This window comes from Hylobates moloch, unplaced genomic scaffold, assembly GCF_009828535.3.
Source record: "Hylobates moloch isolate HMO894 unplaced genomic scaffold, HMol_V3 SCAFFOLD_23, whole genome shotgun sequence".
Taxonomy (NCBI): Eukaryota; Metazoa; Chordata; class Mammalia; order Primates; family Hylobatidae; genus Hylobates; species Hylobates moloch.
The window spans coordinates 28,979,223-29,004,443 of NW_026652298.1; the positions used below are offsets into that span (position 1 = coordinate 28,979,223).

Below are 25,221 nucleotides of genomic sequence, written 5' to 3' on the forward strand. Positions count from 1 at the left end.
GGCTGCCTAGGTTTAAATTTTGGCCCTCTTTTACTGACTGTTTAACTTTGAACAAGTTATCTAATATCTCTGAACCACTTTCCTATTCTTGAAGGAGGTGTATATATATGCCTGCTTTGTGGAGTCAATGGGAGGATCAAATGAGCTAACACTATATTGAATTACTCTTCAGACACATGTTTACCACATTTTATCACCTCTGGAATTGGAATGTGACTTAAAATTGAGGGTATATCCTAGGTTATTGGATGGAGGGGTTTTTTCTTAGTGGTGCATGAAACAAAAGTGTAAGTTATTGATGTCATTTTAGATTCAGTGATATAGTATGATTGGAACATGGTACTGGCTTAGAATATCAGGAATGATGGTTTCCATTTTTACTGCCACCTTGTAGCACATCAGAACTCAGTGATTGTGGGCTCAAAGTAGATCCCTCATGAGTTTGCGTCTGACCCGAAGGTGCATTTGAGCACTTGGACTCAATAAAGAACAAGGAGAGGTCACATTCTGTTTTCGCTTCCTGGGGAAGGAGGTCAGCAGAAACCTACACACAGAATCCCCTAGACAGAAAGAAATGATGAAACTCCAGTTGCAATAAATCACTCTGGACAGGTTCTCTGTGGTTTCAAGAAACTTTTGCAATAGTTGTTTCTTCTCTGCTCCACAATTTCCAACACAAAGCCACTGACCCCTCCACCCTCGCTTCCCAGGCTACCAGCAAGCCATCCAGACTGTGGGGAGCAACCAGGGACTCAATGTTGACTCATAGCTCCATGCCCAGGCTCTGCCGTCGCTGTGATATGCCCTTTCCAAATGCCATCCTTCGTCTTTAGCTTGGCTACAACACTGGGCATCTGAAGCTCTCTTTTTTTTTTTTTTTTTTTTTATCGTAATGACACTTTCTATCAGATGTTATTTACTCTAACCTACAAATGCAATACGTAGTGAGCAACAGTTCATCTGGGCAATTTTATCCATATTCACTTATGCTAAATAGTTGACCAGGGAGAGGGTAAACAGTATGATGATTAAGCACGCAAGTGATGGCTTCTACCCGCCTGGGTTCATGTTTTCACTCTTAAATGTGTGCCCCTTCTCCATAGGAGAGCTATCCATCCACTTCCAGTTTCAGTGATCTCATCTGTAAAACAAGAATAATAATAGCTAACTATATTATGCACCAGGCACTCCTCCATGGAATTTACATACAGTAATTTATTTAATTCTCACTACCATCTTTGAGGTAGGTATCCTATTAACATCTCATTTTACAGATGAGAAAATAAAGGTGCTTTGAGAAGTTACATAACTTTCCTAATTACACAGCTAGACAATGGAAGTCTGTCTCAAGTCCATGCTCTTAGCTACACTCCATGTTGTAGCCCCAACCTGAGAGAAATCCCTCCGTAACTGGAAGGACCACGAGAAGATTAAATGAGGTAATGAATACGGGGCATAAACCTCTGTGCTAAGCTTCATAAACATAGTAAAGGTTGGCCACTGTAGTGACAACTTCCTCTTACTAAGACCCTGTCATGTGCCACACACTATGCTACGTCCTTTGACATACAAGCTCTCCTGTTCTCATAATAACGCTAGAAAGTAGGGATTATTATTATGCGTCTCCTTTTAAAGACAGGGAGGTAGGTTCGGAGACCTTTCTTCTTTACAAATCACTGTGTACCAGTCAGCATTGCAGATGCTATGCTACAAGTGATTTGCCCCCAAGGTACACAACAAATGAGTGGCCAGGTCTGCCAGACTCCAAAGCCCATGGTCTCTTTACTGCATCTATGATGCCAACAGCAGGTTCTATTTGACAAGGGTGCACACATAGATCATTTCAAGGGAACCAAACGGGACCGGGATCCTGTTGTGTGGATCATGATGACTAAGAATAAGGAGTTGTGGTAAGAACACTTAACAGAAGATTTATCCTCTTAACAAATTGTTGAGAGCATAATACAGTATTGTTAACTACAGGTCCTATATTGTACAGCAGATCTGTAGAGCGTATTCATCCTGCATAATTGAACATTTATGCCAATTGAGCAACTCCCCATTTCCTTTCCCTCCAGGCCCTGCTAATCACCATTCTATTCTCTGCTTTTATAAATTTGACTATGTTAAATTCCGTATATGAATATTCTCATCACAAAGAAAAAAAAAGAAAAAGGACACAAGGAAATTTTGGAACTGATATGATGGATGTATCTATGATGTTGATTGTGGCGATGGGTTCACAGATGTGTGCATATGTCCAAACTCATCAAACTGTATTCATTAAATGTATGCAGGGTTTTTTTGGTATATCAGTTATGCCTCACTAAAGCTGTTAAAAATAAAATGAAATAGGCTGGGCACGGTGGTTCATGCCTGTAATCCCAGCACTTTGAGAGACCGAGGCAGGTGGATCACCTGAGGTCAGGAGTTTGAGACCAGCCTGGCCAACATGGTGAAACCCTGTCTCTACTAAAAATACTACTACTACTACTACTGCTGCTACTACTAAATTAGCTGGGCGTGGTGGCAGATGCCTATAATCCCAGCTACTCGGGAGGCTGAGGCAGGAGAACTGGTTGAACCTGGGAGGCGGAGGTTGCAGTCAGCTGAGATCGTGCCATTGCACTCCAGCCTGGGAGACAACAGTGAAACTGCATCTCAAAAAAAATAAAAAAAATTAAAAAAATGAAATAAAAATGAAAGAATAAGGAGTTGCTCCCAGTGCATAGTGAATTGCTTTAGAATTAATCCTAAAGTGCAAGAGAAAGAAGGAAGCTTGGAGATCACCTAGTTCAACCTTCCCTTTGCAGTAGAAGAGAAGAGGCTGGTAACCCACCCATGAGATACAGCTTATTGTGTGCAGAGCACAAGCAAAATCCCACGACCTCTGACTCCCAGCCAAACCTTCCTTTTTGATTCCTATCTAACTCAGAGAGTATAGAAAACTGAACCAAAGGGCTACCATTCAAGTCTTTTAATGTGTAATTTCTTTTGGCATTATAAAAGTAATGCAATTTTGCTACAGAAAATTGGGAAAATACAGAAATGAAGAAGGTTGTGACAAAAAATATAATGATCCTGTTTCCTACCACCCAGAGAGCTGTAGATAATTTGGCATTTCCCTATGCATAGCATTTTGCTTATTTTCTTTTTCATTTTTATATACCTGCTAAAGTTCTGTGTATACAATTTGTTACCAGCCTTTCCACTTGAATTAGAAATATTTTTCCATGTTATTACAGACTATTCATAAACAATATTTCCTTTTCAATAGTGAAATGCAATAGTTCCCTCCCCTATTTCCACACACTGCCCCCGCTAACCTAGGCATATCCCCTTGGGAACCACTTTTTAACCATTTTCATTTGAAGTTTCTCTGTTACCTCCATATGGCTAAATAACATGTGACTTCTAGATTTCTCTACTTCAGGAATTATCTGTCGATTTCCTGCTGTGATGGTTGGGAGCTAGGTTCATTTCTACCACCATCTCCAAACACATATTTTCTCCTGCCTCTTCTCCCAAGTTATGCCTTTATTTTTTAATTCCATTCTTGATTACCATACTATAAATAACATATCTAAACCTTGATTTCCCTTTCTATTTATAAAACTTTTTTTATTTAATATTTTGTAGGGGCCTCATCTTGTTATCCTCCCTAACACTTCTCAACTTCCACTAGCTATAATTTTTCTTTTAGTCGGTTTTGCTAATTTTTATATTCTCTCTTTAGTCCATAATTGAAACATTAGTGCTTTCTCTAGAAGTTGATCCTAAAACTTGAAAACTAGTAAAAAAAAAAAAAATTTACATTACTGTGAAGAATGGAAATCTGTTAATGAGAGCATAATATTCGATATTATGATTATACCAGAATTTACCTAAACATTATAAATTTAGGTTGTGTTTTAAGAAGCTATAAAAAATTATTTGCTGTTGTAAATTACATTTTGGTAAATATATTTGATTTTCTTTGTCTGTATCTGTTTCTCTGATGATTTCTTTGGAAGGGATGCCCAGGAGTGGCCAGAAGGGTGCTTAATATATCATGGATTCTGAATCAATATTTGTCAAACTAATAAATGGTCTGTACACTTTTAAGCCTCTTAGCATATTGTAAAACTGATTTTCAGCAAGTGTTCAAGGCAGTCGTCATTCAGTGTCTGTGAAACCCATGACTGAGAGGGGGGACAGGAGGAATAGTTTATATTAGTTTCAATTGATTCTTTAAAAAGTGGGAAAAAGAGTGATGCCAGATGGGTTACAGGAGCAGTTAACAAACTACTGTCCGTGGACCAAATCTGGCCCACTGCCTGTTTTTGTAAATAAAGTTTTATTGAAACAAGACCACACCCATTTGCTTATAAATTTTCCGTGCCTGCTTTCATGCTACAGCAGCACACTTGGGGCATTGTGCAAACACCACAGGACCCATAAAGCCTAAAATATTTGCTATCTGACCCTTTACAGAAATATTAGTAGACTTCTGGGCTAAAATATTTTGAAGAATAAGCCTAAAGTTGGTATACACTGGTTTTAAAACCAAGTGAGTCAGTTAGATTGTCCCTTACCTCTCTTCCTGGACATCCTTCCTGAAAGCCACTGGGCATATACTTATCTCAAGAGAAAAATAATAAACTGTTGTACAATTTTAATATGTTACAGGCAGGGTTCTAAGTGCTTTACATATTTTAATTCATTTAATTTTCACAGCAATCCTATAAAGTAGTTACTATGATTATCTGTCTCATTTTTATATACAGGGAAGTTGACTTGCACAAAATCATAACTGGTAAGTAGTAGAGGAAGGAATCACACTTGGAAGTGGAAATTCAGGGTCTGTGTTCCTACCTGCCACATAACACTGCCTCCTAAGACAAATGAGAGAAGGAACCATCGAGAACAATCTCGATTTATTTGAAAGTGAAGTAAATACAGGTAGTCTGGAGTGGACATTGTATGTCTTCCCAGCTCACAGTCACCCTCTGTAGTTGCTGCCTTAATCCACAAAGGTAGTCTTCTAGCAGCTCTGTGCAATCAGCATGACTCAGCCCAAGCTACTTGAAACCCACCAAGGCTGGAGCAATCACAGTCTTTTCCCTCCCAGGAGTTAAAAGGAAGAGAAAACAAGTCTCTACATGGGGCTGGGCTTGAGACATGTATTTGTAGAAGCTATTTAGGGTTGGCAGAAAAAAATATTGAATTCTCATTTAAGTTTATATTTCTAATAAACAATGAAATATTTTTAGTGTAAATACATCCAGTTATTGCATAGGATGAATGCTAATTCTTTAGCGGAAATTTAAATGTAATCAAGCATCAATTAATCAAATTACATTTGATTAATTAAATGTAATCAAACACACATATACAAGATACATAATATATAAAATGTATATGTATCTATAAAGTTTTTGCTAAATCTGGTAGCCTTATGAATGTGTTTGTTTCGCAGAAATCTTGCATGAACAGCAAGAAGAATCAGACAGACACACAGAGAAGCAGAGAAGAGAGAGAGTATCTTCTAGGCCCTGCAATCCCTTTCTGCATTCTCACTCTTGGGTTTTACATGGACTCCTGATTACAACCTGAAAGCACCCTTAGAATACAGTCCTTCAGTAGAAGATGTGAATGTTAAAGCATAAAATCAGGCCGGGCACAGTGGCTCACGCCTGTAATACCAGCACTTTGGGAGGCGGAGTTGGGTGGATCACAAGGTCAAGAGATCGAGACCATGCTGGCCAACATGATGAAACCCCATCTCTACTAAAAATACAAAAATTAGCTGGGCATGGTGGCAGGCCCCCGTAGTCCCAGCTGCTTGGGAGGCTGAGGCAGGAGAATCACTTGGACCCAGGAGGCAGAGGTTGCAGTGAGCGGAGATCGCTCCACTGCACTCCAGCCTGGTGACAAAGCAAGACTCCATCTAAAACAAAACAAAACAAAACAAAAAAAAAAACACAGCATAAAATCAATGCCATTAATTAATTATAATGCAGTGGAGAAGTTAGACCAAACATTCACATTTCTAATTTTTTGCTAAAAGTCCTTCAAGATAGAGGATTTCAGCAGACACATGATTCAACATGATGGCTTTTATTTCATCCTAACCTTATTAACTTAGAATGCCCCTATTAAATAATCACAACTCTAGGAATGATAACGTAAAAATCAAGATAGCAATTCTGTAGGTTGAGAGAGTGGGGTAAGGCAGAGGAGAAACACACAAAGACCTTCAACTGAATTCTTGGGGCTTATTTCTTAAACTATGTGATAAATATCTGGATGTTCAAAAAATGGTTCTTTAAACATTTATTGTGTCCTGTTTCACAGTAGAAAAAAAAAAAACAGCTTTTTATTTTATTTTATATATTTTTTTAGATGGAGTCTTGTTCTGTCGCCCAGGCTGGAGTGCAGTGGCGCGATCTCGGCTCACTGCACACTCCGCCTCCCAGGTTCATGCCATTCTCCTGCCTCAGCCTCCCGTGTAGCTGGGACCACAGGCGCCCACCGTCACACCCGGCTATTTTTTTTTGTATTTTTAGTAGAGATGGGGTTTCACCGTGTTATCCAGGATGATCTCGATCTCCTGACTTCGTGATCCGCCCGCCTCGGCCTCCCAAAGAGCTGAGATTACAGGCGTGAGCCACCACACCCGGTACCAAAACAGCTTTTTAAAAGCCCACCTCCAATCCCTGAAATCAGTTATAACTGTAACATGAGTTGAATGCAAAAGCTTAACATTTGTTTTCTCTTGATTTGGCATTTAAAATACAGAACAGGCCGGGAGCGGTAGCTCATGCCTGTAATCCCAGCACTTTGGGAGGCTGAGGCAGGTGGATCACCTGAGGTCAGGAGTTCAAGACCAGCCTGGCCAACATGGTGAAACGCCATCTCTACTAAAAATATAAAAATTAGCCGGGTGTGGTGGTGCGTGCCTGTAATCCCAGCTACTTTGAGGGCTGAGGCAGGAGAATCACTTGAACTCAGGAGGCAGAGGCAGCAGTGAGCCGAGATCGTGCCATTGCACTCCAGCCTGGGCAACAAGAGTGAGACTCTGTTTCTAAATAAATAAATAAATAGATAGATAGATAGATAAATAAATAAATAAATAAATAAATAAATAAATAAATAAAATACAGAACTTGGATTTTGTTTGGAGCTTTTTGTTTGTTTGTTGTTTTAGGTTTGGTCTAGTGATGCCAAGAGTGTGGTCATGACCCATTATCTAGAATCTTAGCTTTCTAACCACTGAGAACAGTGCCTCATAAATCATAAAAGACCTAAAAATATATCACTCTGGCATGTTAACTATTTTTTCTTCAACTTTTTTTTTTTTTTTTTTTTTTAGACTGAGTCTCCCTCTGTCACCCAGGCTGGAGTACAGTGGCATGATCTCAGCTCACTGCAACCTCCGCCTCCTGGGTTCAAGTGATTGTCGTGCCTCAGCCTCCCAAGTAGCTGGGATTACGGGTGTGTGCCACCACACTCAGCTGATCTTTGTATTTTTAGTGGAGACGGGGTTTCACCATATTGGCCAGGCTGGTCTCAAACTTCTGACCTCGGGTAATCAACCTGCCTCTGCCTCCCAAAGTGGTGGGATTACAGGTGTGAGTCACTGTGCCCAGCCTCAAGTTTTATTTTAAGTTCCAGGGTACATGTGCAGGATGTGCAGGTTTCCTACATAGGTAAACGTGAGCTATGGTGGTTTGTTGCACAGATCAACTCATCACCTAAGTATTAAGCCCAACAACCATTAGTTATTCTTCCTGATGCCCTCCCTACCCCCAACATTACCCCCTGGCCTCCCAGCATATTAACTATTTATTAAGTTAAAGGCACTTGAAAAAACTGCAGGTGCAAGAAGACCACATTGACCTTTATGCTGTTTCTTTAAAGCAGAAGATAAAATACCCATATTAAAGACAGTCCTCCTATGCTGGAAGGAAACGCAACAGAGACCAAGAGAATACTGTATAGATCTTGTTAGAGAAACTCTTATCTTTTAAGCCTCCCCACATAATGTAGTTGTTTCTTCATAACTATTCTTTGTCCAATCCAGTACATAAATAAGTGATTCTAATCGTTTATTCAGGTTGTCATTTCTTTATGGAGGCTCCTGTGCCACATAAAACTTATTTTTTGTTTTTACCCTGTTAACCTATCTTATGTTGATTTAATTATTAGACCCAGTTGGAACCCTAAGAGGATGGTGGTGGGATTTTTCCATCCCTATGATATTAAATGTTCAATCTATATTGAATCAATGGATGACAACAACATAAACTCACAGCTGTAAGTTATGTTTTGTGTTGAGTCTTCTTTCATCTCCACACACACACCTTGTCCCCCATCACGAACATGGAGATGCTAAGAGTTATGGTGGGAGTGGGACAGAATTGGAGGGAGGGAATTTGAAGGTTACCGTCATTGGGATACTTAGGATCTCTTTGGTCCAGAATATTTGTCTGAGACCCATGCTCATGGGGACACTCTGGCCAACATTGTCTCCATCAATTTTCCTGCTTAAATAATCTAGCTTGAATAATGTGACCTCAGGAGCTTTGGTGCCATGGTTATGAGAGATAGAGAAAGACCAGACGCCACTACCATGGGTACCAGTCTCTTGGCCTACCATTCCACTTCAACTAACAATGCCATTTGAAATTTATATGGTGTTTTTCATCCACATTGTCACTCATACACACAAGACAAGCTTCTTTCCAAGGGGATGAGCCTGGAACAAAGATGACTTTGATGAACATAAAAAAAGCGCCTACGATTTGATGTTGTGTGTGTTAGAAAGTCCCAGAACATTGTATTCTGTTTTCTTACTGTCGTATTATTCATGTGGTGCCTCAGAATAATTATTTTCTGAGAGGATCTCAGCATTCCAGATGTACTTTGAACGTCGTAAAAGAGCAAGGGAGACGTGAGCATTAGATGTGGCATGAGGCAAGAACAGAAAACAAATTTCCCCTGGTCTGTGACATATGGCACTCAGAATATATGCGGTGAGATTTGTGAATACAAGTTTATTTTGGTAACGGTGAAATCCAACACTAATTGCTGGAAGGACCATTAATCATCCTCACCTAATCATGGAAATGAACCCACCTAAATTTTCCTGAAAATCCCACTCATTAGGTAGATGAAAAAGATGGTCTTTTTTAAAGGTAAAAAGTTTAAAAGTTACCTTCATAAAGGAGCAAAATCTACTTTTTGTTCATTTTCTATTAAACACTCCTAAACAACTTATTGATTCCTATAAGGAGAAAGAATGGAAAAAAAATCATATCTGCACTGAATAAGGTTTATTACATTAGAGCTGTAATTCAAACAGGCTTTGGGAAGAACTTTTGTCTAATTAGTCATTGTAATCAGGTATTTGTGGGAAGAAGTGTTAATTCCTGGAATAGACAACCAATTAATCATGTCTACAGTCAGCATAATGGTTGGCATCAGCCCCTGTGCTTTCTGAACTCCTACAGCAAATACAGAACAGGAAGCGACCATGTGCTTTTACTAGAACAGAAAGCATATCCCTTTTCACACCATGAGGCCCCTGTGAAAGCTCATCCCTGGATGTCTGAATCCTTAAAACTTCAACCACAAGCCAGGAGAAAATAGCAGCAGAAAATACAGGGGAAGTACATGAAAGGCCACATCATTCTGGAATGCATAATATGAAAAATAAATGACATTTAAATAATGATTGCCATGTGCCAGGCAGTGGCTTAAGTCCTGTGCACATACTAGGTGATTTAATCCTTATAACAACTCTGGGATATGTAAGTGCGATTATTCTCATTTGATGGATACTGAAACTGTGCTTTGGAGCAGTTAAACGACTTGTCCAGGTTTGTAGAGATGGATCTGGTATTCAAACTCAAGCCAGCCTGAGTCTGTGCAAAGCCTATGATATTTTTAGTTCTTAATACCATAGAACCATGTTTGTAATATCTTAAATGAAATAGAATAAAACTTCTGCATGCAGTGTAAAAATTTCATTCATAAATATTTAGTATCTACTACTACTATACTTAGACTACTAAGGTATCAGTCTAAGCACACATATATATACATAATGTGTATATAGACACACATACATACGTGTGTGGGTACGTGTGTTAAGATATGGCCACAAATTTTTTACGTCTCTCAATTCTAAGGGATAGGATAAAGCAGAAGTGACAGTGTATGACTTAGGAGTCTAGGTTATAAAATATCTTGCAGCTACCTGGTTATTCTCTTGCTCTTGGATTAATGTCTTGCTCTGAAAGGTGTTAGCTCCCTGGAAGATGCAGCCTGATGGAGAGGAACTCAGACCTTCAGCCAATAGCCACATGAATCATCTTGGAAGTGGATCCTCCAGCCCCAGTCAAGCCTTTAGCTGACTGCAGCCCTGACCAATATCTTGATGGCAACTTCAGAGAGACCCTGAGCAGTGAAGCCATTCTCAGAATGCTATCAGGAAGTTTTGTTGCACAATGATAACTAATATCATTCTCTCTCTCTCCTCTCTCTCTCTCCCTCTCTCTCCTATCAAATAGTGACCAAAGAAAGCTAAAGAACAGCAGTATGGCACATGACTGAAATCTGTTACAAAGGCTTACTGCTCTTTGCAATCTTCTTCCTGTGATCTTTATCTTAGCTGATGGCACAACCATCACTTGTTTAACCGAACAACAACAACAAAATCCAGTCATCTTTGACTCTTTCCTGTCTCCACCCCTCCCTTCCTGCAGATTGGTTGCCAAATTATGATAACCCCATTTCCTATATCTCAATTGGTCTTGCTTCCCATCTCTTGCCATTCCAGAGTATTCATTCATTCAAAAAATATATTGTTTGCAGCATCTTCTTATGAACTCCTACTCCTACTTTAAAGCCCTGGAATCCTTCATTAATGTTGAATCTCCTCTGCCACCTCTGTACCTTGCACACAGTTCCAGATTCCCACTTTAAGTGATTATTTTTCCATCCTACTAGCCCATGAGTTTCTGGAGGGCAGGGACTGTGTCTTCTCATTCCTCTCAGTCTCCCCTGTCTCTAGAAAGGGTCTAGCAAAGGATATGTATGACTTGAAATATTACTGTACTGATCGTCTATTTCCGTTTAACAAATTATTCCAAAATGTAATAGCTCAAACCAAACTTGTGTAATCACCTCTTTGGGATAGCATAGGGACTTGCTTTAAAGTCCCTGCGTTATCTCACATTTTCTGTGGGTCAGGGATCAAAGTGATCTAGTTGGGTTATCTGAGTCGGGGTCCCTCACAAGGCTGCAGTCTTCATCTCAAGATTCAAATAGAGGACAATCCACTTCCAGGTTAATGCATGTGGCAGCTGGCAGGGCACAGCAGTTTCTCACTGGCTGGAATCACCAGTTCCTTACCATGTGGACTTCCCCACTGGGCAGCTTACAACAGTGCAACTGGATTCCAGCACAGCAAGCAAGGGAGAGTGAGAGAGACAGAGGAAGACAGGATAGAAACCAGAGTCTTTGTAGCCCATTCTCAGAAGGCACATTATTCCATCAGTTTTGCTGCATTATATTTATTAAAAGCACATTCCTAGGTTAGCCCAAGGAGGTGATTACACAAGGGCCTGAATACCTGGAGTCACAGATCATTGGAAAATTGAGCATCACTAATCCAAAGATCCAACATTTGAAATGCTCCAAAATTTAAAACTTTTTGAGAGCTGACATCACAACACAAGTGGAACACTTCACACCTGACTTCATGTGAGAGACTGCAGTAAAAACTCAGGCACACAACATATTCAGCGTCCCCAGGCGGGGGCGGTGAATGAAATTATCTTTAGGCTACATGTACTAGGTGTACATGAAACAAATGAATTTTGTGTTCAAGCGTAGGCCCCATCCCCAAGATATCTCATTATGTATATGCAAATATTCTAAAATGCAAAAGAAAAAACAATCCAAAATTGAAAACACCTCTGGTCCCAAGCATTTTGGATAAGAGATATTCAATCTGAATTTTAGGAGCAGCCTAGCATAGTTACCTTGACCTTGTCTCTCAGAACAGCTCCAGCAATGGGTGTCCTTCACCTGCCTTGTCTAAGAGCCACCTTCAGTTCCTCGTGCTATGTGCCCCTCATAGAAAATAGGAGCTGACACTTCTGCCCTCTGGAAACCAATGAACGGCACTCCTTCACTTAACTCAGTCCATTCATTCACTTATTTTGTATTTCAGCTCTGGGTGTGTTGCTTAACCTCACTAATGAATAGTTTTCTATCTGTGAGATGGGACTAATAATAGAACTCACCTCATAAGACTGTTGCGGGAATTAAAAACACATGTAAACACTCTTAAACCTCAAAACAACACAAATTCACAATAAATGATAGCAATATTTTATCATTGCTGTCATTTTGTCCAAGGAGGCCAAGCTATCTAAAAGGCAGCTTCTGGCCAGGCACAGTGGCTCACACCTGTAATCTCAACACTTTGGGAGGCCAAGGCAGGCAGATTGCTTGAACCCAGGAGTTCAAGACCAGCCTGGGCAACATGGCAAAACCCTCTCTACAAAAAAACACAAAAGTCAGCCGGGCGTGGTGAGGCGTGTCTGTAGTCATAGATACTTGGGAGGCTGAGGTGGGAGGTTCACCTGAGCCTGGAGAGATTGAGGCCGCAGTGAGCCATGAGCATGCTACTACACAGCAGCCTAGGTGACAGAGTGAGACCCTGTCTCAAAAATCAAATAAAAGGCAACTTCTGTATATGAAGGTGGTGTAAGACTTCATTCACACAAATCTGGCCTGGAACTAGAAATTGAAAAACCATAGAGGAGAACAGCTCATTGGTGCACAAATGGGAAGCACAAAGACAAAGTTGGAGAAATGGACTGAGAATAAGATCCCAGAAGTAAATAAAAAAGCTGTAGTATAGACAGAAACCAGGCTTGGAAATGGTACCTTTTGTACATTTCCTGCTTTATTATTACTTTTTTAAATTCCCAATGGGTTTCCCTAAACAATTAATATCACCTTTTAAAAATTAAGGGCAATTCAACTCTGCTAAGGGACACTAGGTATATGATTCTTGCAGTCTGTGAAAAGATTAAGTCTGGGAAGAGGAAGGGAAATGCATTTATTGAGTGACAAGAGTTAAGCCACAGGGTGCGTTTGGGGTTCTACCTGCACTATGTCTTCATTCTCACTTAATCATATTAAGAGAGTAATTATTCCTATTCCTTTTTAAAAAATTTGGTAAAATGCACATAGCAAAATTAACCACTTTGAAGTGAACAATTCGGTGGCATTTAGAACATTTACAATGCTGTACAGCCACTACCTCTGTACAGTTCTAAAAAGTTTTCATCATCCTAAAAGGGAACCCTGCACCCTTTAAGCAGTTATTCTCCATTCTTCTCTCCCCTCCATACCCTGGTAAAAACCATTCTTTGGTCTGTCTCTATAGGTTTACCTATTCTGGATGTTTTTCATAAATGGAATTGTACAATATGTGACATTTTGTGTCTGGCTTCTTTCACATAATATTTTTGTATAGTGTTTTCAAGGTTCATCCACATTGGAGCATATTCTGGTATTACATTCCTTTTTATAGCTAAGCAGTATCTCAATAATATTTTATACCACACAATTTATTTATCCACTTAATCATCCATTTAGCCCATTGATGTGGGCTGTTTCCTCCTTTTGCCCATTGTGAATACAGCTGTTGTGAACATACATGCACATGTATTTTTTTTCAGTATCTGTTTTCCATTATTTTGGGTATATACTTAGAAGTAGAATTGTTCCTAGTTCTTTGTGTTTCACTTTTTGAGGAACTGCCTTGTATTCCCTTTTTACACATGGAGAAAATAACACAAATGCTTTAAATCTAGGCTTCTTGGGCAAAAATAAGTTATTGCCATTTTCACTGGGTCATTGTATTAGTCTGTTTTCACGTTGCTACAAAGGAATACCCAAGACTGGGTAATTTATTAATGAAAGAGGTTTAATTGACTCACAGTTCCGCATGGCTGGGGAGGCTTCAGGAAACTTATAATCATGGCGGAAGGGGAAGCAAACACGTCTTACATGGCGACAGGTGAGAGAGAGCGTCTAAAGGGGGAAGAGCCCATTACAAAGCCATCAGATCTCGTGAGAACTCACTCACGATCATGAGAACAGCATGGAGGAAACCACTCCCATGATCCAATTACTTCCCACCAGGTCCCTCCCTGGACACATGGGGATTATGGGGATTACAATTCAGGATGAGATTTGGGTGAGGACACAGAGTCAAACTGTATCAGTCATACTCGCATGAGGAAAGACTATCTGCAGGAGGTGAGATTATCTACATGGAAGTGGGCCATGGCCATTCCTGGGGGATAGAACAGAGTGTAGCTTCCTGTGAGATGCCAAAAGAAGGAAGCAGGAGTGGCAGAGCTGGGATCCCCTTCTAGGAGCCTCTGGGTTTAGTTCATGGAGAGAATCTGGATCCCATGGTCATATCATGCAGAGGGAGGTGGCTCAGTCTCGTTGCAACTAAGGGCCTGATTGCAAAGAACTGAGGCCAGAGGGGCTCCATTTATTCCTCCTTGGGCATCAGGCTGCTGGCATCATTTGCCTTTCAGAGTTAGTAAAGCCCATCTCCTCGGGTTCAGTTTTAGAACTATTTATAGGGGAGGCTTTGAGGCTCTGACCAGCTTTCTAATATAGACGCATGCACTCACAGGCACACATACACAAGCTATGAGCTTTCTTTGCTACCTAAAAATGAGGTTAATTTCCTGCCTGTGCATCTAAGTTCTATGGGGCACAAACAAGAGGTGGTTGTATGAATAGTTTCCTGGCTTTCCAGGTTTCACTTTAACAACCATGACCCAAATGGACCAAGAAACAAGGATCTATGTCTTACAATGTGATGAGGGAAGAAATGACCAGTGCAGATCATGCTACCCCACTGTCTAACGCCTTCTGTCTCTGGCTCATATCCTTTAAAATCAGCGTGTACCCCTCACTCTGGGCCCACCATTCTCTCTGCAATAGTAAAATTGCTATCCTTATCTCCATTAGCTCAGTCCCCACCTTGCACCAGGCATGTACCATGAACTATCTTTCTCCTCTTCACAATAACTCTGCGAGGTAGACAACATTAGCCTCACTTGACATTGAGAAAAGTGAACTTCAAAGAGAATAAGTTTGGCAGAATCAGGATTTGAGCCCAAATCTTGGCCTCATTCCAAAGCCCATGCTCCTCGCTTCTCTGTGCCTCCTCTCCTCCCGACTTCATTCATTCACTCATTGCATTCACAGAATAATTACACCCACATACCTCATACTACCAATGCCTTAATAATTTTATTTAAGTCAACTCAGGAAATTAAATACCCTTTCAAACTCCTCTCAAGCAATATTATCTATAAAACCACAGGTGCTTAGTTATAATTTTCTGCTACTCACAAAAATTAACACAGAACTATTAGAAGTTTAAAAATATTCACTTTGCATCACCAAATGTCTTTTTGTGCACCAGTAGCTGCATATGACTTATACTTTGGGTGACAGTACATTCGACCTCACTGTATTTCAAGTGCAGTGTTGAGGCCAGCAACAGCAGCATTACATGGGGGCCTATTCAAAATGCAGAATCTCGTGCCCCATCCAAGACACAGTGAATCAGAAACTACATTTTAACAAGACTCCCCAAGTGGTTCTTCTGCACATTAAAGTTTTGAGAAGTGCAAACCATCACCATAGGATGTGTCAGTGTGAATCTAGTCTCCTTTCCAACCTATTCTCCTCTGGGGGCATTTCTACCTGTCTGGCCTCAGCAGACCCAATCTCAAAGTCATCCAGGCTCTGTGAGATGGTTGGCACCATAAATTCTCTAAGGCACTTCCACAAAGAATTCTGGGCAGACTCTTGCATACAGATTGTAGGGTTTTTAGGGAAGGGTGAATTGACATTTTTGAAAGAAGGGAAAGATGAATTGGTGATAAAAGAGTGGAAAAGAGAAGGAGTCAGTCAATATTGACAAAGAAAGAAAAGAGTCACAGGAGAGTGAAAGACAGAAGAGAAAGAAAGAATAAGAGAAAGAAAGAAGAAGGAGGAGGTGGGAGAGGAAGATAGGGTAGAGACAAAGAAAGGGGAGAGGAGAGGAGAGGAGAGGGGAGGGGAGGGGAGGGGAGGGGAGGGGAGATTTTATTACTGGGCCAATAAGTGCTCCATTTTGTGCACTTGGCAGAACCCACATTTCTCTGAAATGAAACCTGGTCTCTTTGAATGATTTCTCCCTGGCTGGGAGCCAGCAGGGGAGAGAGTGGAGACAAGAGTCAGTGACACAGGCACATTTATTGATTCCAAACAGAATCCCCTGGGAGTACATCAGAATGATTTTCAGGGTTCAATTGAATTGACTCTTTCTCGAAATTAAATTCATTCATTGCAGCTCAGTTCTTCAATAATCGCCCAGTTCTGTCATAAAGGGGCTCCAATTCCCAATTAATAAATGAGACTTTGAGTAATCTGACTCCATAGTTTGCTCATGGGGCAGACCAGATCACAGAGCGGGTCGAGGGAAATGCAGGAATATGCACCTCTCTGATTTTTCTCCTGGAGGGCCCACCTGGATGAGCTAGTTTTGGGCTAGGAATGAGGAGAAGCAGGGTTACATTTGCAGAGAAACTCCCAAAATGGATTCTCATTCCAGGGGAGCTGGCTTCTCTTTGCAGCTTGTTACATCATAGTATCCCACTCAGAAATGGAATCTGGGGGCGGAATGGGTCTGGGAAGTCAGTACATCTTGAAATACAGGCGTATTGGGGAGGGAAGAAGAGAGGGAAAGTGAGCGAGAGCCTGCTACTTCTAGGCTTTCTTCTTGCTGCCTCCATCACCTCTCATCCTTTCTTTTGCTTGGATCAAGGTGCAATTTTTAGTCTGTTTTTCCCGGAAGAAGAAAACAGCTGGGCTACTTTGAAATAGGGGAAGTTGAATGGAAGTGGCAGTAAAACATAAGCCTAAGGAAGGCAAGGTCCCTTTGGGCAACCGCACTCCTACCTGGCACTTCATGTGCACTATCTCACTGAATCCTCACAGTCACCCTATAGAGTATGTACAACCAGCACCTGCCATTTGCAAATGAGGAAACTGAGGCACAGAGCAGTTAAAAGAGATGCTCATGCACACGTAGCAGGGAGTGGCATAGCAAGGATTTGAACAGAGATCTGTTTATCCCCATTTCTACAGGATGGTTAAGAGCTTGGACTTTAGAGCCAGCTGTTGGGTTTTTTTTTTTTTTTTTTTTTTTGACAGAATCTCACTCTGTCACCTAGGCTAAAGTGCAGGGGTGCAATCTCTGCTCACTGCAACCTCCGCCTCCCAGTTCAAGCGATTCTCCTGCCTCAGCCTCCCCAGTAGCTGGGATTACAGGCATACACTACCACACCTGGCTAATTTTTGTATTTTTAGTACAGAGAGGGTTTCACCATGTTGGCCAGGCTGGTCTCGAACTCTTGACCTCAGGTGATCCGCCCACCTCAGCCTCCTAAAGTGCTGGGATTACAGGTATGAGCCACTGGGATTTGACTCTGAACTCTTCTGCTGCCTGCCAGCTGTGTGACTTTAAGCAAGTTACATAACGTTTCTATGCTTCAGCATCTTCATCAGTAAAAAGGCAACAGAAATTGTACCTACTTCATTGGATTGTGAAGAGTGAAGGAGTATCTAATTCCTGATGATCTGAAAGGTCATCTAGAGCAGTGACTGTCTGTACAAGGGAAGAGCTAATGAGTGTTTGGCAAAGGAAGTTTTACACCTTTGGCCACAAAGTGACTTTGGTCTGCTGGAAACTGTGGCTTAGATAAGTGGAGAGGGATATCTCGGCTGGACTTTGCTAGATAACCTGGAGGTCACTGGCTGCCCTTGGGAGCATCCTTCTACAGGCCCCTTACAAGGCAGTCCTTGCCTTATTCTTGCAGGTCTGAGGAGAGCCAAGGAGACTGCTCATTTAACCAAGTGTGTCTGGGAAAGGCTTCCAGCCACCCCATGCAGGGAGCTTCCCACTCTGCCCTTGAGCAGAACCCAGTTGTGTGCAGGAGGGAAACTGCACGTGCTCTTCTGACTAACCAAGCCCATTGGTGTTTCTGAAAGCCATAATTAGGCCAGATCTCAGCATGGGGGCCAGGATGTGTGAGAGTGAAGTTTCAAGCCCTCCTTCCTTAGGGCCTAGTTAATGGAATAAACTCTTCCAAAGGGCTGCATTTCAGCATTTCGCCAGATGAAGTACGGCTTTGACAGGGCGAACTCTGACCTGAAATGCCCAGGCAATCCTGGAGGCAACACTGCATGGTGATGAAGAAGCTCAAGCCCTAGAGTCAGACAAAAGTGGGTTCAAATCCTGGCTCCAGCACTTACCAGCTTGGTGATCCTGAGGAAGGTACTTAAGCACTCTAAGCTCTGATTTCTTCCTCTACACAATGAGAACGCTATTTATTGCCTACTTCTTAAGATTACTGTGATGACTGAAATGAGATAATCCATATAACACTTTTAGCACAATGTCTGGGTGGTAATCTCTTAACTATGTGAGTCATCATCATGTTTATTATTGATAATAATATTGATATTGATAATTAGTAGAATTACGGATAATTATTAATAGAAAATTAGAGTTTCCAGGGGACTTTTCTCTATAGGAGTTTGATCATCAGTTCCTTCCAGCTTAGTAGGTTCCATAAAGTCCACATCCTCTCTGAACATCTGAACCAACTGAAAATCAGAATTATGACCAGGAAGGTTGATGAGTTTCTACAATGAAGGGAGCATTTCTGTATCTGAACGAAGAGCAGCAGGTGTCCACGGATTGAATTGGTCACCAGAATGTATTTCCCTGCATCCTGGCAGGTCCATGGAAGATAAGAGTTTCAGAAAGCACTGATAGCAGCTGGGCATGGTAGCTCAAGCCTGTAATCCCAGTACTTTGGGAGGCTGAGGCGGGTGGATCACCTGAGATCAGGAGTTCGAGACCAACCTGACCAACATGGAGAAACCCTGTCTCTACTAAAAATACAAAATTAGCCAGGTGTGGTGGCATATGACTGTAATCCCAGCTACTCAAGAGGCTGAGGCAAGAGAATCGCTTGAACCTTGGAGGCGGAGGTTGCAGTGAGCCGAGATTGTGCCACTGCACTCTAGCCTAGGCAACAAGAGCAAAACTCCGTCTCAAAAGAAGAAAGAAAAAAAAGAAAGAAAGAAAGCACTGACAACTATGTCCCTGCAGAAGGGAGCAGCTGAAGTTCAACTTCTTCTTTCTCTGACTGTCAAAAAGCTCAGCGCCAACAATCAGACCATTCTTTTCACTATTATTCACTATCTTTTCCTACCTACAGTACTTTGAATCCACTGCTCCATTCTTGCTGAGAATCCCTTCCCCTAAATATATGCATGCTGTCTTCTCACCTCACTCAGGTATCTTCCACTTTAGAGACACCATCTGTGACTGTCTCGACCCCAGGCACTCTCCATCCCATCATCTGTTTCATGTTTTTCCCAAAGACTAAAGGAAACCTCAACCACAGGCTTATGTCAACCTGGTCTCAAAGGCTCCATGATCTAAGTTTGTTTCAATTTCCTAACAAATTATATGGTCAAATTATAAACAGTCTTAAAAATATCCATTCCCTCAGGCTCAACCATGTGACCCATAGGAATAGCCTAAGGTAATAATATGAAATACAAAAGAATGATGAACAAAACCATTCATCAAGGTAGCCTTTATAGAAGTAAAACGTTGAAAATAGCCTGTTCCATAAGGGAATAGATTAAAATGCTATTGAACATCAGTGTGCTGAAACATTATGCAGGCATTTCAAGTTTCTAATACCATAGGGATGCCATTAGAATAAAACTTAAATCTGGATATTGATATTTGCTTATAGTATAATTCTGAATGGGTGCATGAGACAGCATTCATCAAACAGTTAAGGTATTACTGATGGAAAGAAATATGAATGGTTATTCTCTTTGTTGTTTCTGCATTTTCTAAGACATTTTTACAATGAGCAAGCATTCTTTTTTTTTTTTTTTGAGATGGAGTTTACCTCTTGTCGCCTAAGCTGAAGTGCAAGGGCATGCTCTCAGCTCACCGCAACCTCCACCTCCGAGGTTCAAGTGATTCTCTTGCCTCAGCCTCCCAAGTAGCTGGGATTACAGGCACCCACAACCACACCCAGTTAATTTTTGTATTTTTAGCAGAGACAGAGTTTTACTAAGTTGGCCAGGCTGGTCTTGAACTCCTGATCTCAAGTGATCTGTTTGCCTCGGCCTCCCAAAGTGCAATGAGCAAGTATTGTATCTATAATAAGGAAATAATATTGCAATGTTGTAATGTACATGAAGGGTTCTTTTTTTTTTTTTAAGCCCCATGTTATGCCTTGTTACTAGGAACGCAACCGTCAATCCACAGACAGAATGTGGCCCTTCCACACAGAATATTTACAACCATATTCCCAGTATTCTTGGACACAGTGAGGAAGGGATCTGTTTTATCCCCCCTGCGTGCTGTTCAAAAAACAGCAGTCACAGCAAATAACAACCCTCTAGGGGTAAATATTGCCAGGATTTGTTACATAAAGTGCTAAAAAAATACAACTTGAGGATGTAACCACTTATTTTCCCACCTTCAGAAATCCCAGCATCTGTTTCTGCCAAAAAGATGGAGGGTGGGGAATGTTGCAGAGAAAAAAAAAAAGCAGAAGTCTTTTCTTTCAAATTGACAGAAGAAGAGGTGGGGTTGATAGTGAAGGAAAATATTGCATTCAATAAAAAAGAGATCTGTTATCACTGCTGAAACCACAACAACAAGTAGGCTATGAGAGTGACAATTGAGATTAACGGAAGGACTTGGATTAAGAGACACTTTTCAGATTTGCAAGAAAGGCATGAAAAAATCCTTCCCCTCTTCTAGCTAATAGACATATACAGAATCTGATACAGGCTCAAAAAAGGTGTACTTGTCCCACGAGGACTTGCCTTGTGACTTTGGGCAATTCAAGGAAAAGCTCTGAGAGAATTTTTTTTTTTTTTTAAGTCCTCTCTGAATCAATCCTCCTTCCTTTGAATTCTCAAATTTTCTCTTTGGCACACTTCATGCACTGGTCCTCTAGAAAGGACCACTGCATTGTGTGATAAATTTTTTATCACTAGTTTTCACATCCTCTTGCCTCCTTAGGGATTTTTCTTTCTCCAATCCTCAAATTTTCCACAAAGTTATTAAATCACAGCTGGTTGGCACCTGACACATCTCTTACCTGTCGAGCCCTCTGCAGGAAAGTGAACCCCCCTCTGAGGTGAAAAGACCCCAGCTGGCCTTTCGAGCCTGATGCTCACACCAAGGCCCATCTCCTTCCTGGGCTCCAGTTCTGATTTCCAATGCCCTCTGAAGGACGGGCCAATGTCAGGCAGTGCCTACCTGATACCCTGGGCCGATGCCAGGGCAGAAGAACTAGCCAGAGTTTTGTGAAGACGCTGTCAAAATCTTGAGAATTGATGTTTGAAGGATTGGTTGTGTTCGGTACTTTTCCAGAAGGGTAGGAGGCCTGGAGCCACTGAGCAGCTTCTCCGAATTCAGGCTGATAAAATCCTCCTAAACAGACCAAGTCTTTCGGTCAGATAATGGTCCCAAATAAGAGGTCCACAGTCAAATTCAGCCCAGATATATTTTCCTTTGCCTGCAAATTAATTTGTGTTTTATTTATTTTACTTTCTTATTAAATGTAAAACTTGAATGGTTCAATGCAAAAGTCTGCATTTCTAATTAAAAAAAAAATTTGGTGATATAGTGTCACAGTTAAGGGCAAGAACTCTGGAGCCAGATTCCCTGGTTTAGAATCTCAGCTCTGTGATTGAGGACAAGGTACCAAACCTTTCTATTCCCCAGTTGTTTTTTTTTTATCTGTAAAATGGGAATAATAATAATAATAATACCTACCATAAAAGCATATTTTAAGGGTTAAATGAATTAATGTAAGTGCAGTTTCAGAACAGTGCCTCCCATATGTAAATGTTAGAACAGTTGCTGCACTATGTTGGCTATTAACACTGGACCTGCATTCATTCACAGTCATCCTCCCTCACTCTAGATAGGACACAACCTTTTAATTAAGCTTCCGTTTAATTATGCTTCCCACTCAACTCAATTCACTCATTGTATTTGCTGCCTGAACTCTGTAAGTATTTGAGTTTGAGACCCCTGCTCTCCAATGAAGATACAGTATTTGCCAATGTGGGCCGTTTGTAAACCCATAAGGATAACAGTGCCTTGGATAACATCTTGGAGATCTCACAGCTGCAAATTTCCTGGCACCGGGAAGTCTATGCACATAATAAGTGGAATGTTATTTCTTTCCCCTGATTTGGCCATGTGACTTGATTTGGGCCATGGAATGAAGCAGAATTGATGATGTGTTGGTTGTGAGTTGGAGCCTTAAGAGGCTTCACATGTTTCCACTAAGAGTCTTGCACTTTCTGCATCACTATTGAGAAGGAAAAGCCCAGGCTATACGCTGGTCCAGGAAGAACAGGAATGATACACGAAGCAGGGTTTCTTCAGCTATGGTGGCCTGACTAAATTCAACATACAGTCCCAGCTGATTTGCAGACATATTAACAAACCCAGCAGAGATGTGCTGAACCCATCCTGGGGCAGCCAACCCTCAGGGAATCCATGGTCATGTGATATATAATAATAGATGTTATCTTAAGCCACTGAGTTCTGGGGTAGATTGTTACACAGCAAACCCTAGGTGATAAACTGGCCAATGAAACCCCTTAGGATAATCCAATGACCAAGCAGGATATTGCATATGTTTCTAGGATATGTGACAATGCCATCTGTGTTAGAAATGACCAGAAGCTCTGCAAGAATTGTGTGGCTTGCTTGTGTAGCTTGCTTACTTACATGATGGGGTCAAAAATTCAAGGGTTGGAGTGTTGGATAAGCCAGTGTCAGCTGGGTACCCCAACCCTTCGCACAACCAAGAACAAAACCACAACACACAGCAAGATAAAACCCAACGCCCCTCATGAATCTTCTCAGTTCCTATGGCTTATTCTCTCATAATTTTTTGCCATCTCTACATCTTTAGACACACACACAACCACTAGAGTTTTTGTTTTGTTTTGCTTTGAGTGTTCATTCTGGCTGCGCAACAACAGAATGGAAAAGATGCAAATAAGAATTAAGGCAGAGCCATGGAAAAACATTATGAAACTATTGGAGGTGTCCAGGTGGCATATAATGTTGGCTTCAACTTAGACTGTAAAAGGAAATAAGTGAGGAGATTGAATAACAAAAACATTGCCAATAATAACACTTATCAGGTGCTTGTTTTGTGTCAGGAACTGTACTAGTGCATTATATATATTTAATAAACAACGTTATGAAATAGGTTCTACTACTTCCTCCATTTTACAAGTTAGGCTGAGCAACTTGCCTAAGGTGGCCTGGCTTGCAAGTGGTAGATTCAAACCCAGGATGTCTACATTCTGAGTCTGGGCTCTCAACCACTGCACGATTCTGCCACTGCATTATTTAAGAGCTTTGCAGATGGTACAATAAACACGACTTAGTGGTTGACTAGCCATAGGGAGCAAAGAACATGGAGTTCAAAACACTTAAAAAACCAACGTGGTCGGCCGGGCATGGTGGCTCACGCCTGTAATCCCAGCACTTTGGGAGGCCGAGGCGGGCAGATCATGAGGTCAGGAGATAGAGACCATCCTGGCTAACATGATGAAACCCTGTCTCTACTAAAAATACAAAAAATTAGCCGGGCGAGGTGGCGGGCGCCTGTAGTCCCAGCTAAGCGGGTGGCTGAGGCAGGAGAATGGCGTGAACGCCGGGGGTGCAGAGCCTGCAGTGAGCCAAGATCGCGCCACTGCACTCCAGTCTGGGTGAAAGAGTGAGCCCTTTTCCAAAAAAAAAAAAAAAAAAAACGTGGTCTTCTCATTTTTTCAAGGGAAAAGTAAGGGTGTGTGTGTGTGTGTGTGTGTGTGTGTGTGTGCGCGCGCGCGTGCGTCGTGGGTCAGATAAACAAATAAATTGTTTTAAAACAATCACAGGACCGTTATCTGAAATAACTTGTTCTGAATTTGTCTACCACAGCTGGGTACTCACTTTAATCCTGGGTAATATGTGAAGGCTACTTAGAATCTGTTTGTCTCTTTGATTGCTCCAGTAAATACAGTAGCCAAGAGAAACAGCAGTTTGCAGGAGGGAAACCTGGATTTTGTTTGCTTCATCTTGTTCTTGAAAAAAGATCCTCATTTGGTGGAGAGCAGCACTTCTTCTCTTTAGAATGCAGATCAATACTGGTTTTTCTGCTAAAGCAAGCAAATATATTTACTTTATTTCCGAAAGATGACTTCTGGGATCAAAGAAGCAGTGTCTTCATTCAACTGGATGTCTTAGAACTGTTGGTCCTTGACAAATTTTTTTTCAAAAAGTGTTTTAAAAGATTACTTTCTAGATAACCTCCCAGGGTACAATATATAAGACAGCCTCACAGTCCTTTATCCATTCCCTGCTCTTGTCTTGTATTGAAGACAAGACTTCTGTTTTGTATTACTTCCTCTCATCTGAGAGGTTGATTCTATTTGGTAGAAACAAAATGACCAGATCTTGGATGAGGACTGGATCTCGGGGGACTTGGGCTTGATTACATGATGGAGGCTACTAAGAAGAGAGAGAGAAATCAGTAGACACCGGATAGTTAAGAAATAATTGAAAAGATGAAAAACAAAAACACGTAGAAAATCTGTCACTAGATTTGGAATGAGCACACAGCTAGGTCCATTGTCTAAGTAAAAGGATCAGAAAAACATAAACTTAAGGTTATTTCAAGAGGTGAGGTAGGAATAAAGAGAGCAACCCAAGCATTTCTTGGTAATCTGGAAAGGAATATCCAACTCCTCTGTTTCAGGATTCCAACTACATAATTTTAAAAACACTATGTTAAGAGTGGCCTGGTTTAAAAGCAGCAGTCAAGACAAGCACACACGTAGTTTGAATTGTAATCAACTCTTGTCAGTCACAGCAAAGACGCTCTTAGAAACAAGGGTCTTGGTCCATCTTTGGCTTTTCCTAGTTCAGCACCATAGACAGACCCAAGGGGGCCATGATGTCTCCACATTTGGTCTCTGCTTTTCCTTAAGATTACATTTTCAAGCAGAAGACAT

At 41.2% G+C, this 25,221-nt stretch overlaps 1 long non-coding RNA gene across 5 annotated transcripts in view; it reads right to left on the minus strand.

Moving 5' to 3' along the window:
* The window catches only part of LOC116462543 (uncharacterized), a 241,070-nt gene extending 216,713 nt beyond the window's left edge, over positions 1 to 24,357 (minus strand). For all 5 annotated transcript variants that reach the window (XR_004246378.2, XR_009211785.1, XR_009211783.1 and 2 more), the window contains exons 1-2: positions 24,161 to 24,357; positions 21,455 to 21,628 (exon numbers count right to left, since the gene is read on the minus strand). This is a non-coding gene — a long non-coding RNA (uncharacterized LOC116462543). The remainder of the gene's footprint in view (positions 1 to 21,454; positions 21,629 to 24,160) is intronic.
* Positions 24,358 to 25,221: the final 864 nt, after the last annotated feature.